This window comes from Papaver somniferum, chromosome 2 (genome assembly GCF_003573695.1).
Source record: "Papaver somniferum cultivar HN1 chromosome 2, ASM357369v1, whole genome shotgun sequence".
Lineage (NCBI taxonomy): Eukaryota > Viridiplantae > Streptophyta > Magnoliopsida > Ranunculales > Papaveraceae > Papaver > Papaver somniferum.
The window spans coordinates 81021306-81039206 of NC_039359.1; the positions used below are offsets into that span (position 1 = coordinate 81021306).

The 17901-nt window shown below is 36.7% G+C and overlaps 1 pseudogene; it reads left to right on the forward strand.

Annotated features, from left to right (window-relative positions):
• Positions 1-7434: 7434 nt before the first annotated feature.
• LOC113351484 lies at positions 7435-17246 on the forward strand (annotated as a pseudogene).
• Positions 17247-17901: the final 655 nt, after the last annotated feature.

Here is a 17901-nt window from a genome sequence, read left to right on the forward strand (position 1 = left end):
TAACTCTAGGTCAACACAACTGGCATATACAAGGGCACCAGTGGTCGACTTTATTTGAATTTATTCCGGTTGGTCTGATGGTCTCAATTCTCTCCTTTTTATTTATTTTTGGTATCTCAATCACTCTATTTTACCCTAGCAATGGTAACAACTTGAATCGTGTGCCCCACCAAATTACTTAAAAAAAAAAAAAAACATAAGGATTAGGATTCAACGAGATATGGCGAAACTACCATGTTTTTTTTTAATTCTAACACCTGAGCTCTGTGCTTTTATGAACAAATTCTTTAGATGTTTCCATCTAATCAGATTGGTTCCTCAACTGCTACAACCAAGATGTTACCATCCACTTAGATTGGTTAGTGCCAACCTTAATAAACATAAATTCCTAGGATTTGGAGTTTATCTCCGGATATTTTCTTTGCTTTCTTGCTTCATCCATGCATCTGTAGATGTCCAACCTTCCTTATTTATCTATTTCACGCTCCTTCTTGTTTCTCGAGTCATCAGGCATTTGTAGAACACGCCCAAATTCATGCGGTCCCGTGAAACACTCCTCCGTTGAACGTGATACCCTGTTTTCTTCTCGGGGAATATCCATCCAAAATAGATCGAATCTAACACCTCTATCATCCATGTCTATCCCATAGGAACATACCCAATCAATATCAGCTCTTTAGTCTCCCTAGAACTCCTTCAAAATCGCAACCCTAAACTGCCAGTTTTGACTTCCATTTTCCCTCCAATTTTCATATTTCAAATGTTGAAGATGAGAGCCCCTTATCCGAGACCTTGGGTGCGAATAGAAGGTGGCGCCCTGGGATGCCCCTTAGTAACTGGGTGCCCCTTATCCAATCTGAGAGTCCGCATAGCAAATATCCTCCGGGGGTGTTCCGCATACTTTTTCGAGCCGATTTTTCCAAAAATGTTTATTGGCCAAAAATACCTAAACACACAGAAAACACCATAATTAGTATAAAAATCGATCACTAACAATACACACATTAAGGGCAATGCAGACACAAAAATGTGTCTATCAAATACCCCCAAACTTATTACTTGCTAGTCCTCGAGCAAAACTAATCTAGAAAATAAAATCCTAACTCACTAGGTGGCCCTAGTGACCGAGTTAATCTCGGGAGGGTTTACCAGAGGTGTACCCACAAAACCTTTACTCCAGACCCTAGCTATCTACGCAGGACCTTGAAAGGCACTAAAGAATCTCCTTGGTTGGCATACAATCATTGACTATAGGAGGAAGTACCCTGATGTGAAATTCTAATTGATGTACACGAGTTTGCACTCAACATACTAAAATTCATATATAAGTGACAAAGCTCTACTCAGATAGTTTCTGAACATCATAACCGGAGTCAACCAATCACATGAAAAGATCAAGAAGAGGATAAAGAGAAAAAATAGATGGTTTAAAGTGAGCGGTTTTTCCCATATCTGTCTGAAGGCCACTATTAGGATGAACCTATCCTAATGGACAGAGATACCGGTCTGACTAATATCAACACAGCTGGCATATACAAGGGGACCAGCGGGTGATAATACTAACTCTAGGTCAACACAACTGGCATATACAAGGGCACCAGTGGTCGACTTTATTTGAATTTATTCCGGTTGGTCTGATGGTCTGGTCTCAATTCTCTTTTTTTAATTTTTTTTTTTTTGTATCTCAATCACTCTATTTTTGTAATAAGTTTTCTTTATTTTTTAAGTTTTATAAGTCTAAAATCTATTGCTTTCACAAGTCTCAACAAACTTTTTACTACAACAAAATTGAAATCACATCAATTTTTGGCGCCGCTGCCGGAGACCCTTTATATACCCAACAGCGACCGGAATCACGCTCAATCATTTCCAAAAATCTTTTCATCACTCGGCAGTAAAGAAAATTAACTCCGGATATTTTCTTTGCTTTCTTTCTTCATCCATTCATCTGTAGATGTCCAACCTTCCTTATTTATCTATTTCACGCTCCTTCCTGTTTCTCGAGTCATCAGGCATTTGTAGGACACGCCCAAATTCATGCGGTCCAGTGAAACACTCCTCCGTTGAACGTGATACCATGTTTTCTTCTCGCGGAATATCCATCCAAAATAGATCGAATCTAACACCTCTATCATCCCTGTCTAGCCCATAGGAACATACCCAATCAATATCAGCTCTTTAGTCTCCCTAGAACTCCTTCAAAATCGCAACCCTAAACTGCCAGTTTTGACTTCCATTTTCCCTCCAATTTTCCGATTTCAAATGTTGAAGATGAGTGCCCCTTATCCGAGACATGGGGTGTGAATAGCAGGTGACGCCCTGGGATGCCCCTTAGTAACTGAGTACCCCTTATCCAATCTGAGAGTCCGCATAGAAAATATCCTCCGGGGGGAGTTCCGCATAATTTTTCGAGCCGATTTTTCCAAAAATGTTTATTGGCCAAAAATACCTACACACACATAAAACACCATAATTAGTACAAAAATCGAGCACTAACAATACACACATTGAGGACAATTCAGACAAAAAAATGTGTCTATCACTTGGTTTCCAAATCACTCAAATAAGTCTGTTTGTTTTAGCTTGTGGTCTGGCATTTTGAAAGAAAGAAATTTTGTTAAAACAGGTTCTTTTGTGGTGTTTGGTAATGGGAGCAGCATTTATTTTTGGGATGATGTCTGGGTGGGAGAGCATGCTTTAAAAAAATCTTTTTCCCACTCTGTTTAAGCTTTCTAAGAAGAAAAATGCAGTTATTAAAGATTTGATCTCAACTGAAGGAGCTTGGAATCTGAATTTTGCAAGAAGTTTGACAGAGACTGAGATGGTGGAGGTTATTAATTTGCTGGAGGTGATTGGTGATCCAAGGGACAGAGTTAATATCATGGTTGTTGCAGAGGATGATAGGAACTTGATTTATAGTCAAGGGAAAGGTTTTCATGTAGGTAGTGCGTATGAGGCTCTAGAGACTGAGGGTTTACTTTATTTCCTTGACAAGCATCCGTGGAATCCCAAAATTCCATTGAAAGTGACTTTTCTGGTGTGGACTCTTTGTTATGATGGCGCTCCAACCATGGAGTTTATGTTTAATTCAGGCTTGGTGCAAGATGCAGCTTGTTTGCTCTGTGGTGGTCACACTGAGACTAACTCTCATATGTTCCTGCACCGTGACATTACTTCTGCTATGTGGACGAACTTTTTGAAAATCTTTGGTGTTTATTGGGTGCATTGTAGTGATGTCAGAAGAACTTTATGGGAATGGAGAAACAATAAAATCAAGAACATAATTAAGAGATTGTGGAGTTATTTTCCTTTTGCAATTTGGTGGAGCATTTGGAAAGAGCGCAACAACATGTTTTACAATAATCAAGTGAAAAGCACTGACCAGATCATCACTGAGGTCAAGTGTTTGTCGTTCAACTTTTTTTTTTTTTTGAAAATAAGACTTATATTATTGGGCCACTATTAATCTGCTAATTCAGGCTCTTCTGAGACTAACTCATCTCGAGTTTCTCTTCCAATGGATGAATTTGTTGGATTAACAATGGCATGACAAGAAACAGATACAATATTGTTTGAGTTACATATATCATATGCTTTAACAGTATCAAAAGCAATTGCAGGAAATAAAAAAGATGGAGAATGATCAGTCCAAAAAGTTGTGTCACATGATCTTCTTCTTTTTTTTTCCAACAAGTCTGCCACCTTGTTGGCTCTTCTATCTACATACTGGAACCCTTTAAAAGAAACTAGTTGTTCAGCTGCAAATTTGGCCTCTTCTAAGACTGTTATGCATCGCCAATTCACAGAATTTGCCTTTCCTTGTACAAACAAAACTGTTGCTTGGTTATCCCCTTCTATTGCCAGATTTTGAATCTTGTGTCTGTTGGCCCATTGTACTGCCTTCAGCGGAGCTACAGCTTCTGCCTCTTCGGCTGAGAGGGTCGTGCAACATCCACAGCCTGCTGCTTGGAAGGTTCTTGAAGAATTGAGAATAACAAATCCAAAACCAGCGTTAGTGATTTCAGATAACCAAGAAGCATCACAGTTTAGTTTTAAGGTACTCTCATCTGGCAGTTTCCAATAAATATCCTTAATCTGTACAGAGTTGTGTATTTTCTGATTAGGTTGTCTGTTTTCTGGGTGCCAATATGCAAAGTGACTGGATATTACAGATGCTAATTGTTGAGGTGTTCTAGTCTTATTTTCAAAAACTCTCATGCATCGTTCTTTCCATATGAACCAGCACTTTGTTGCTAAGTTCCCTGCCTGCCATTCATTATAATGTTCTAAGAAAGAATTAACATGGGGTTAGTTTAGAGATACTCCTTGTTAATCCATTGGTGGTAAGCTCCATATAGTCTTTGCATATGCACATTCAAAAAACAGATGGTAAGTAGTTTCTTCCACATGCTGACAGAATATGCATTGTTTGTCTTCATATCTGGCTGCTCCTAATTTGTGTTTTGTAGGTAAAGCATCTTGCAAACATTTCCATATGAAAAGCTTTATCCATTGAGACGTATCCATACTCCATAACCCTCTCCAGAATTTTTTTGAAGAATGAGACAATTGGATACTGGGGTTCATAAGTTTTGCATACAAGGATTTGACAGAGAATTCACCATTCTTTGTTAAGGTCCATCGTAATTTATCTTTTTTTAGTTGACCCTCCCTGTTAGTGTATAGATTTATGTGAAGTATTTCCTGAACTAAGGTATTATAAAAAGTTAATTTTTTTTTGTGTCTGAATTAATCAATTCAGACACAAGTGTTATATTCGAGTTATACCTATGAACTGAGTTAGCCAAGGTCTGCATTCTAGTTGGCATCCATCTATCCTCCCAAATGTTGATTGCTGACCCATCCCAAACTTCCCATATGCTATGTTTTTTAATATGTTTTATGCCTTGAAGAATGCATTTCCATATCCAAGAAGCGTGATATTTCTTTTTGGCATGTAATGCTCCAGATTTTTTGAAATATTTATCTTTCAATATTTTATCCCATAGATCATTTAACTGACTGGCAAGCCTCCAAGCGATTCTACTAATTAGAGTTTGATTTACCTTATTAGCTTCCTTAAATACTAAACCTCTCTGATCAATGGGTTTACACATAAAATCAAAGGATTTAATGTGGATTCCTTTCGAATTTGTGTGTTTCCCCCACCAAAAGTCTCTCTGCATATTGTTAATTCTTTTCGTTATTTTTTCGGAAGAACAAAACATCCCATACTAAAGATGGGCATGCTAGAGAGAACTGATTTATTTAGTACTAGTTTACTTGGTTGGGAAAGAATTTTCCCCAGCCAAGTTTTGATCCTTTGTTCCATCTTTTCGATAATATTATCGAAAGTTTTTAGTTTGGACCTGTCGATGAAGAGTGGCACTCCTAAGAGAGTGTCCTTAATATTTATCTTTTTTATTTTCATTATTCTACAAATGATGCCATGATGTTTTTTTGTGAACTTTCTTGCTAAAAAAAAGACCTGATTTCATGAAATTTATTACTTGTCCTGATGCCTTGCTGAAAACTTGTATAGCTTCTAACAAATGATTACAGCAAGTTAAATCTGCTCTTGTAAATAGAAGCAGATCTTCCACGAAGAAAAGGTGAGAGATGGGAGTAGCTTTTGGTGTCAGCCTAATACCTTAAATTTTTTTCTGAGTTTCTAAGTGATTTAGATATCTAGAAAATACCTCCATACATAAGATAAATAGATAGGGGGATAAAGGATCCCCTGTCTAACCCTCTAGATGGCTGAAATTCCTTACAGGGATTACCATTTAAGAGAACCGCAATAGAAGGAGTTGAGATGCACTGGAAAATCAAAGTGCACCACTCTTCTGAGAAACCAAAAGATTTTAAAGATTTTATTAAGAAAATCCAATTTACCCTGTCAAACGCCTTGGACGTATCTATCTTAAGACCTATATTTCCAGTTTTTTTCTTATTTTTTTCATAGAATGAACAATTTCGTGTGCTACAGTGATATTGTCGGAAATCTGTCTAGAAGAAAGAAAAGTCGATTGCAAGGGAGAAATGATGTTTTCAAGAATTTTTTTGAATCTACTTGCCAAAAGCTTGGCTATAACTTTATAAGGGGTGTTGCACAGACCAATTGGTCTGTAATCAGCAGGCGATTTTGGGTGTTTGTTTTGGGAACCAAAAAGAGGAAAGCTTTATTTAGTTTTCTATTAAGATTTTTGTTTTGGAAAAAGTTTTGAACTACAGCCACTAATTGAGGTCCAACTATGTCCCAATTATGTTTGAAAAACTCACCGGGAATCCGTGTGGCCCCGGTGCCTTGTTTGATTTAGATTTTTAACCACTAGCCATATCTCTTCAGGAGAGGGTATGGATGTTAAAGTTAAGTTTTCTTCTTCAGAGATGGAGCTAGCAATGTGAGAAAAAATTTCATTGTCAGAATCTGTAGAAGATTCTGTGAACAGTTCACCAAAATATGAAGTTAAGACTTCATCTATCTCATCTCTAGAGGAAACAACCACATCATTTTTGTCTTGAATACAGTCGATGTTGTTGCGTTTTCTCCTTTTCAAAGCGTGTATATGAAATAATTTAGTGTTTCTTTCACCTAGAGATATATTATTGTTTCTAGATTTTTGCCTTGCAATTTCTTCCTGAGTGTCGTAGAGATTTTTCAGTTCTAACAGTTTTTTGTCTAAAATGACTTGTATGTTGAGTGAAACTAATTTTGCTTCTAGATTTTCTATAGTTTTTAGGAAACCCTTAATCTTTTTGTTTGGTTTCCCAAACACATCTCTTTTCCAGATGATTAGATTCTCTCCTAAGTTATTGATGTTTTCTAAGAGATCTGAAACAGGATAATGTGTGTTTGTGTTTCAAGACTTTTTTATAACCTCTAAGTAGGTTGTTTCTTTAAGACAAGTATCATAGAACTTAAAAGTAGGTACTAGATGCTTATGTAGAGAATTTAAAGAAAGGCAGATTGGCCCATGATCTGAGCCAATAGCCACTAAGTTTTGCAGTGAAGCTTCCTGAAATTCCTCATTCCATTCAGCATTTTCCATGGATCTGTCTAATCTCTATTTTATGTTTCCATTCCCTTCCCTCTTGTTGGTCCATGTAAAAATATTTCCCGTAAATCCTAGATCTTCTAAGCCTATTCTCTGAATTAGGTTCAAAATTGGTTCCATTTTCTTCCTATTGAAGAGAAGGCCTCCTAATTTTTCCTCATTTTTAAAGACAATATTCATGTCACCTATAACCAGCCATGGCATTGCACTTAAATTTACCCTCTCGGCAATGGTTTCTAGATAACCCGTTATCTCTAATTTATTTTCATGCTTTTGAGCTCCATAGAAACATGTTAAGAGCCATTATTTTGAATAAAAGTTATTTTTAACAATGACATTAATCATGTTAAGGTTCCATTGAACCACTTCAAAATGGATGTCATCTACCCAACCTATTGCTAGACCTCCAGCTATTCCATCTGGATCTACAATGTGTGAGTTGAGGAAGTAATTAAGAATGTTTCTCACCAAGCTCCTTTGAGACTTGGTTTCACACAAAATTAAAACACAAATATTTTTGAAAATTATGGTTTGCCCACATTATTTTGTATTTGGGAAGCTTTGATGCAAGCTTTATTGTAACTTTCTGCTTGGTCACTCCCTTGTGACTGAGTTTGTTTTGTTTTAATAAAATTGGCCATTTCCAGTAAAAAAAATACAAATTTGCTGGTTTTATACCAGAGTTGAGAAATGGATTCGCCATGCCACATGGCATATGGAACTGAATTTTATGCCATTCCCCATATCAACAGGCCTACGGCCTGCCTAGTCTTTTCTTTTCCAACATAAGGTCAAGAAAGAAGTTGGAAAGAGTAACCAGACCACAATTTGTAAGCGTGAAGGGCCAAGAAAGAAGTTACCAGAGACACCACCAAAGTATAGACCAAGTATCTGCGCCTTCAGTTTCTGCCAAATGGGTCGGCTCCGGCCGAGAGAGTCTCCCTCTTTCAACAAATCCGAGGTAAAATCTCCCTCTTTCCCAATATATGCCTTCCCAAAACCCTATTTCATTTTCTGTGTCCCTCTTTTTTTGGGTTTTGTTATCTTGTGCATCCATACACAAGATAAGAGCCAATCATTGGCACTGGAAATGATACATATCAATAAAGAATATGAGAGATAGTGTTTTTTGTACTAGAGAAAACAAATACTCATGGATTTTTTGAATTTTTCTCTATACAAGTGCACACTTTCCCTTCTCCAATGCAAAACATATTATCTCTCATATTTTTTATTGGTATTTATCATTTCGAATACCAATGATTGGCTCTTATCTTATGCATGGGTGCACAAGATAACAAAACCCCTTTTTAAAATGCAAAAAGATAAATGAAAATGGGGTTCGTCAAAAATAGGGTGACCTGAAATTTGGTATTGTTAATCCATTGAAATGAATTCTATCCAAGTTGTTGTTCTTTGTTTTTAGATTGAATACATGCAAAAGCTATTAAAGATGTTGGAATAGAATCACTAAATCAGGAGTTCTGTGAAAAGGTCGCTAGGAAATTAAGGTGAGAAATCATCCGTTGCATTGCAGATTTCATTAAATCAAACAAAAATATGAATGATTTTAACTGTAAATATGTACTCCCTCCGTCCCATTATTAAATGACCTGATTCAAATTTGTACAATTTTTTAAAGGCAAGTAAGGGAAAAGAGTATACTTAAACATTTTTTACAATTATACCTTTATGGATAATAACTAGTGAAATTTTGAAATGATTTATCTCTCAAACTACACCACGGATGTTCGCAAACTTCGTACTGTTGAAAAGCATTTTAAAACACCTACGCAACGAATATAAACATGACTATCAAATCATGCATATTTCTTGTATTTTTTATAATCAATTAAAAGAATATTTTTAGAAATATCTCATTGTTTAGTGATATAGGTCACTTAATAGTGGGACAAAATCTAAAAGTAACTAGGTCACTTATTAGTGGGACGGAGGGAGTATTATTTAGTTGTTTGAATGGGTTGTTATTTGAATGTAGTACAAGTAATGCTTCATTTTGTTTGTGTTCTATTTATTGCAGTCGTGACGCAGGGCTTGCTGGAAAACCTGCCACACAGTGGGAGCAGGTTCGCATCTAATCCTTATAACACACCCTGTATTGTTTAGAGTAAACCTTGGAAATGCTAAGTTTTATGGTTTAATTTGGATCCAAAACAAGTTACTTCTAGGACATTCCACCCTTTTCTTTATTCTTAGAGTGGGAGTGGCAAGTGACTGCCTGCTCCTTATCTGACCGTTTAATGTTGGGATCCTATCGTAGTTTGAAGCAAGAATTTTCTCTTATTTAACCATAAAAGTTGCTCATCCATTTCTCCTTCCAAAGTCCATTGTGGCAACAACTTTAGAAAGTGGAAAATGGAAGCCATGCAAGACTTGCTCTTATAGTGAAATGTTTTACTTGTTGTATTTGGAACTATTTCCATTGATCTTATTACCGTGGTTTACCTATTTCAGGTACAAGATTGGTTCCAAAACAAGTGTCAAATTATCCCAGATAAAGTTACTAAGACTCCTCCTACTACCTCAAAACAAGAGGTTACTCCTCTCAGCGACAAGTCATTAAGCAGTAAACTTGAAGATTTTTCTGACAACTCTAAAGGTATTCTCTTCTCCTTGTATGGATAAATGATTATTTTACTTGTTGGCATTCCATCCCCTTTTTTTTGGAACATCTATGTGGTTATGTTTTCGATTACAGCACATCAACTTGAATATTATAACGAGCATAAAATCTTTTAGGATTTCCCTGGTGTCATTTGCCATGCAACTCAATAAGTCTTTAATTAGTAAAAGAAGTAAAGCTTAGATATTACCTTGTTCGCTAGAAAGTGCAAACAAATGAACTTAGTGTTTTATGGTGAGCTCTTTTCTGAACAAAGACTACAAAGTAGATGGAGATGGAACGTATAATAGACATCTTAGTCAGTTTGGATGTAGATCATGATCCTCTGCAGTTAAGATATGAGGATATGAAAGTCTGAAAACGTAGCTTAAAAGGTTTTATCACCCATCATTCAAGCATGAAGAAGTACAAGTAGAAGTCCAGTAGATTAACCAAGTGCTAAAAAATATCAATCTATTTCTTTTTGCGACGTCTGTTCATGATATCAAATTAATGATTGTCAAAGCTGTTAAGTATGATGATTACGCTGTGTGGTGTGGTGCTGTTCATTTCAGTTGCATTATGGACTGATGACTGATCATAATAATATGGTGCTGTTTTATGTTAACATTTGTTTTAGGCTTGTTAAAAGTCAATATTAGATATTATGCTTGTTCAGCACCAAGTATTTCTTTAATCATATTCAAGTCTAAGGATACTGTGATTAAGGAGCTGAAATTCCAACATTCCGCTGCTATATCCCCTAATTATTAGTTGTTCCACAACAGGGGTCGTAAGACTGAAGTTTTAGACCGAATTTCCGGAAAGTTAATGAAGTTCTTCGTACATGTGTATTTTGATACTTTCTAGATGTTGTCACAGGGTGAAATTTAATAGAGCAAGTTTTGAGTAAGTAGTAGAAGTTTCATTTATAAGGATATATGACGTATGTGAATGGAAACCAGTTTATTTCATATACATAAGTTTAGTGTTAGTTATGGCAGAATACTTTCTGATTTGGACCATTTGGTTTACTATTCTGTAGCCATTTAGTTCGACTAAATAAAGATCTTACGCCAGCCATAGTAGAAGATTAATGTGTGAAGGTTAAGGTTTTATATGGACATCATGTGGTTTTTTATATGCATGTGGCGGTTTACTTGTTGTATTGCTCTGATACCATGTTAGAATTCGGGCATCCAACTCAAAACCAATTGGCAATGAGTGGAGGGTCCTAAGAGATTATAAACTGCAGGATCTTAATTTCCCATACAATGTGGGATTAATAATCTCAACACGCCCCCTCACATGTAGCCTCGTTGGGTCTAACACGTGGACAATAAATCGGGTGACGCGAAGTAAAGGTACGGTCAAACGACTCGACACAAATAACCTGCTCTGATACCATGTTAGAATTCGGGCATCCAACTCAAAACCAATTGGCAATGAGTGGAGAGGCCCTAAGAAATTATAAACCGCAGGATCTTAATTGCCATACAATGTGGGACTAATAATCTCAACACAGACTTGTTCTTAATCCATTTTCTTCATGTTCTAGTTGTTTATTTGAACTAGATGAAGGTTCTATAATGATTTACTTATAGCGGCAGATATGGACAGAAAGTGTAGTAATTTACTGTAATTGGTTAGTCTAAAAAATTTCTGTTTGAAAGTTGCGACTTGTAGACGACCCTTGTACCTTCCACAGCTCCACTAAGTGTCACCATACTGATGCTTTGAGAGTGATGAAAGAGCCTTAACAGCAACAAAGTGTGAGATTCTTGTGATCTGTGTATGATTCATTTGGAGGTTATGAGTATAACTTAACCCTAAGGTTGTTTATGCTTATAAAATCTTAAAGAAATCATGTTTGATATGGGATGGTTGCTCTCGAACCCTAAGGTTTACTACTTCTGTTATTTGCTTTATTTGATCTTATTTTATATTCGTTGAGGGCAGGGAATTTAGGGACTATACGGAGTTAGGGTATTGAAAAAATAGAGGCAGGTAATGAGTGCATCACTGCCCAAAAAATGATTTCATAACTTTTATAAATAAATAAAATTTGACTAACAAAGTTTGTATAAATCCATTGATTATGAATAGACCTCGGACTCCTACTCCTATTCCTTGAGGTTATTTAATTATTATAATTTAAATAACCATATATTCATTTGATGTTGATGTCACATATCTTTCATTAGAAAACCCATCGAGGAATGGGAGCCGGAAGTCTATTCCTAGTTAATGGATTTATACGAGCTTCACTAGTCAAATTTTATTTACTTATAAAAGTTGTAAAATCATTTCTTGGACAGTGGTGTACCCATTACCTGCCTCTATTTTTTAATCTCCTAACTCCGTATAGTCCCTAGACTCTCTGTCCTCAATGAATATAGGATAAGATCGAGTACAAGACTTGCCGTACACTTATGAGTTATTTCAGGTTTCCGGTAGGTTATTTTCTGATTCAGGACCTCGCCGAAGTACAAGACTTGCGGCAGAAATGGCAGCAGGCACAAATTCGAACACCACACATCTTGGAGCAAATGGAACTAGTCATTCCTCTAATAAGTATCTTGGAGGGTTTTCATCGTCATCTAGATTAAGCTCAGCACAACTTCGTTCGGTCACACTTCGTAAATTTGGATCTTGGGCATCAGGAAGTTTCGAGGAAGGTGATATATTAAGATAACATTTATTTTAAAATTTTCTAATTCAGGACTTTTAGTAAGCACAATTATAATTTCGATAGGTTCTTATTTATTATCCAACTAGATAGATTTATTTTTGTGTGCAAATTTAATTAGTGTTTAGGTAGCACTGCTAACACTCTGCGTTTTCTTTTAGAATTGTTATATGGATCACACTGTAAATGAACAATTTATTCAACTCTACATTCTTTTACATCCTCTGTGAGTCAGGGAGGAATGCTGGAGACCCAGTCAAAGTTTCGAGCAGGATCTTACATGTTACATATGTACTGACCCAGTCAAAGTTTTGAATATTATGCAGATTCTATCTCCTTTAGCATTTTAGTTTGTTTTTTTCAATGGAAATTTTACGTTGGTCATGAAGTGCACTTTCACGAGTAATTAGGTGTCATGTACAGAGTGCATCCAAAAATTTCAGCGTCATGAGTTTTTGATTGAATTCAGTGGTTACGTGTAGCCCCTATCTACCATGTGATTTTTTATGTGTTAGGAACTTAACACTTTCAATTTTTTGTAGGAAGACGGTCTGAGGCTTTTGATGATGCTCGTCTAGATACTACGGCAACGACGTCTGTCGCATCTTCATCAGGTGATGACAGAGTTGTCGAACAGGAAAGAACCATCATGCCAATGACTGGAGTTACTGCAAGTTGTTCAAGAGGCAGTTCTGGTGTTTTGGAGGTACTACGTCTCTTGAGGACTCTTGGAGAAGGATATAGGCTTTCCTGTATGTATAGGTGCCAGGTACTGCTTGCTAATCGCTGGAGAATGAACCTTGGCTGTTTCTTTTTGAATTTTGTTTATTCATTTTATTCGTATTTTTGCACTACCACCCCTGATGATAAATTTTGATGTTCATTGTCTTTGAGTCGATTAGGATGCCTTGGATGTTTACCAGAAGCTTTCAAGTAAGCAGTATAATACAGGATGGGTGCTCTCTCAGGTACTATTTTTAGAAATGAAGTTCTCTTATTTGGTGCCATTACTATAAAGACCTGGACCGTGCTGAGATCTTAACTAGTTCAGTGATTAATTAGAACTCTTGAAGGTAATAGGCATGTGATTGATGTTCCTGTTCCTGTCAGTTGATGTCTTGATGAAGGAGGTTTAATCCATTTTTAAAGAAAAACATTTATAGCTCTAGAAGTGTGTTACAATAAAGAAAGCCATTTTTATAGCAAAGAATCTCAGTTATTCTCTCCCTTTTTTTTTTTGTTTGTCCTGCTTCTTCTTGAAAAAGAGATGAGCTATACAGCTCAAAATAAATAAACAAATAAAATAAAATCTAAAACCAGTGAGGCAAGCTCTACTGCCACTGGTCCATGCAAGTTTAATTATCTTTCTTCTTGTTCCTCTGAACCCTTCTTATAATCTGAGATCTCGTCAATACCCCTACCTTTTAATTTGTTAGCTGTTTGGGTTATATAATTCGCTCTTTCATCATCATTACTTAGACCTGGACATGATAATACACTTATCCGTTTGCTGAAAACAGATTTAACGCTGGTGTTGGCAAGTTCTACAACTCAGCAGCATGCATATTACAAACACCGTACAAACTGGAACAGATCATACCCTTTAGATAGAATTCAATAATAACCATAACTTTATTTTATACCTATTCCATCAGTACAGCTTTAGCAACACCATGTAATAAGTTCTTACTTTTGCTGAATTGAACATCGTCATAAATAAGAAATAGGAAGCTTGCTTTTAGGTTTAACTTGGACTTCTTCTATTACCGCATGCTGGAATGATGGATAAACCTGGTTTTCTTTCTTATTTCTACTAGAGGCTAGAGGAGAGTCTTAGTTATGCTTGTCAGTGTTGTCACAAGTCTCTCTCTCTCTTTCCATCATTAGTTAAAGAGACACCTCATGGCTACATAGGACACCTCATAATAATTACTTGACCTTACTTAGCTTTATCCTTAAGCTAAATCTTTAATGCATGGTTAAACCATAATAACACCGGGTTAACCTTAACCTTAAGCTAATGTAGTCAAGGATTAGCTTAAAGCAATGTTGGTTTGTTGCATAAACCATAAAAAGCCAACAGTTGGGACTAAACATCTGTTACATACCAAATGCAGGTTGGGGAAGCTTATTTTGAGATGGTAGATTACTTGGAGTCTGAACATGCCTTTACTCTTGCACGCCGGGAATCACCTTATAGCTTGGAAGGAATGGATATATATTCCACTGTTCTTTTTGTACGTTCCTTTTACCTTTGCAGGTTATGTTAAAATATCAGATGCATATATTCTATTAGCTGCAGTCTGAGAATATTCGAGCTGCACATTGTGGTTATTAGAATTACATTTTATCAAGTGATCTTACATTCTTCTTCTTGGAGTTTTGTTTAAACTCAATATTTTTCATTCAGACAAAAGGTGTCAAATACATAAGCTAGACTTGCTAACTAAGTTGCACTACACATTCTTTTTTGTTAACTATGGCAGCATTTGAAGGAAGAGATGAAGTTAAGTTATCTTGCCCAGGAGTTGATCTCAACTGATCGCTTAGCTCCTCAATCGTGGTACAGCCTTTAAGCTTTTGCTGCACGATACATCTCAGCATCTACTTGCATATCTACAAACCTTAGTTTCTTGCTCCTGTGTGCAGGTGTGCTATGGGAAACTGCTATAGCTTGCAGAAGGACCATGAAACTGCTCTGACGAATTTCCAGCCTGCTGTGAATCTAAATTCAACGTTTGCATATGCTCACACCCTTTGCGGATATGAGTGTGGAAACACACTTGATCTATTTACTATTTGCCACTTGTGTTGGATAGTTTGTTCATAAGAACACAACAGTCTATGGTGTTCATGATACTTTCATTTATTTTTTGATGCCAATGCTTTCCCCATTACCTCAATCATTTCTTTTTTTTTTTATTTATCAGGTATGTGGCTCTGGAGGATTATGAGAATGGAATAAGATGCTATCAGAGTGCACTTCGTATAGATACCAGACATTATAACTCGTGGTATGGTCTAGGAATGATCTATCTACGGCAGGAAAATTTTGAATTTGCAGAGCATCACTTCCGTAAAGCTTACCAAATTAATCCACGCTCTTCCATTATTATGTGTTATCCGGGAACTTCTTTACATGCCTTAAAGGTTGGTTCACATTCTGACTTTAGGTTCTTTCAAACTGATTGGGTTTCTGAAGAGTTAAAACTGTAGATTAGTGCAAGCAAACAGAAAAAGCAGATATAATACAAGATTGGAACAATGGAAGGCAGACAAAACGTGTCTAGGTTAAAAACCCAACACTTATCTGTAACCCAAAGAAAATGTAATAAAAGTCTACTACATCTAATAGAACTTGCTAGACTGACTAAGCCAGTAAATAGAAACTAAGAAATAAAGCTGAGCAAAATAGAAATCTTAAAATGCCACTGATCATTTGTTTACATCCAAGTATCTCATCTCATGTATGTATTTTCAAAATCACTGTGAGGTATTTTAAAATGTATACGGTATACCAATATGCGGACGGATGATCGGAGTATTGTAGCACCCTTTTTGCTTGCATTTAGTAAATCATGAATTTCTGTTATCCTCATTTAGTGATTCTCTTTTTTCTGCTTCCAATACCGTATTATTATGTTGGTATCATATTTTATCCTAGTATATGGAGTCACTTGAAAGCAACCTTGATTTTCATTTGTGCAAAATCTTTCTTCTTGCAGAGAAGTGAAGAAGCTTTAGTGATGATAGATAAGGCCATTGTAGCTGACAAAGAACCCACTTCCAATGTACCAAAAGGCTAACATATTGGTGAGTCTTGAGAGATATGATGAAGCTTTGGCGGATTTGGAAGAACTGAAAGAGTATGCACCTCGAGAAAGCAGTGTTTATGCAATGATGGGTAGGATATATAAGCTTTGGCGGATTTTATCAGCTAGTCTCCAAAAATCGAAATACGACTGGTCGATCACCGTTGGTGGCTGGGTCGGATCAGCAGCTCGATGGATCAAACCTGGGTGGCTGCTCCGAACTGTACAGTTATGGTAGGGCGGGATGTACTTGGCAGGGGTGTCACCGGGGAAGTGGATTAGTGCAGAGATTGAAAACGTGACGGAAAGCCGAACTATCGGCATCGAGAAGGTTCGAGCGAAGAGTGTTCCCCTTGGAAACAAGGGCGCTTAGGCGGTCTGGCCATGCCAGCGGGACATCTAATGTCTGCAGCACTCACGGTCTAAACGGTGCGATTAGCTCACGCCCAAAACCACCCAACCCGAACAAAGGGAACAAAAGGATCATTTTCACTGGGTAGGATATATAAACGGCGGAATATGCATGATAAAGCAATGCTTCATTTTGGACTTGCGTTGGATCTGAAACCCTCTACAGCTGATGTTGCTTCAATTAAGGTAAGAGGTTTATCAGTTTCTTTGACACTTATAAAAACTAGTGGAAGATAATGCGTTAATCCAGTGAGATGGAACCTGTTTCTTGCTATGGTTTCTAGTTTCCCCGAACTTCAATACTAGAGAAATTCATTATAATGCAAGATGGTATTGGTTGTGGATACGTAATGTTGCAATGTTCTTTGTAGTTCCATTAGTGGATTGCATCCAACCTGTTGACACAGATAATAGAAACCTGGTAGCACTTGCATAAATCATATACAGTTACAACTTTTATTGCTGATTAAGTGTTATGTTTCTTTTTCTGACAGTCCGCTATTGAGAAGTTGCATGTACCTGATGACATCGATGAGGACTTGTAAATTTGGTTGATATTGGAGTTGTTACAGCAGTAAATGAGATAAAAGTACATCATGGAGCTAGAAACCTAATTGATAGGGAGCTAGACGTGCCTGGGCTTTCGGCTGATCCTGAAGTAGATGACAGATCTGAAAGATTCATCATCGGCACCCCTCCTCACCTGGTGTTTGTTGTACTAATTAACCTAATAGTTGCAGTTTTGTAGGTGTTTAAATAAGCAGTAGAGTAATTGATACAGCTGTCATAACTCAACATAATGTATGAAAGTAGTTGGTGGCCAATTTTTAAACTTTTGTACCATTTAATACGAATCTCAGAAGAACCTTTTGGTGGCCAATTTTTTTTTGGTGGCCAATTTTAATCATCAGGGAAAGTGCTAGTTATTAGTAGGTTTTAACTTTGGGGATTGTCTGTAAAATTCTGGAATGGAGGCAAGCCCTGAAGCTGCTGAAAGCTGTGCTTTTCTGGAAGCTGCCAAATGGATCTGAGAAATGAATCTTCAAGATGTTTACTTAGTTAGTGATGCCAAAAATGTAATAGCATATCTTAATAATAACAGAGACCAAACTAGTTGGGCCTCCTGTTCAGTCTTAGATGACTGTTTATTTCCTTTAAAAGATGTTCATTTGATCAGATTTAAACATATCAAAAAATCTTTTAATGGTGTTGCAGGTATAGCTGCTAAGCACAGTAGAGTTGGAAATGTGACAGGAAAATGGGATGAAAACAACTATCCCTACTTTCTTCAAAATGTTGTAATCTCTC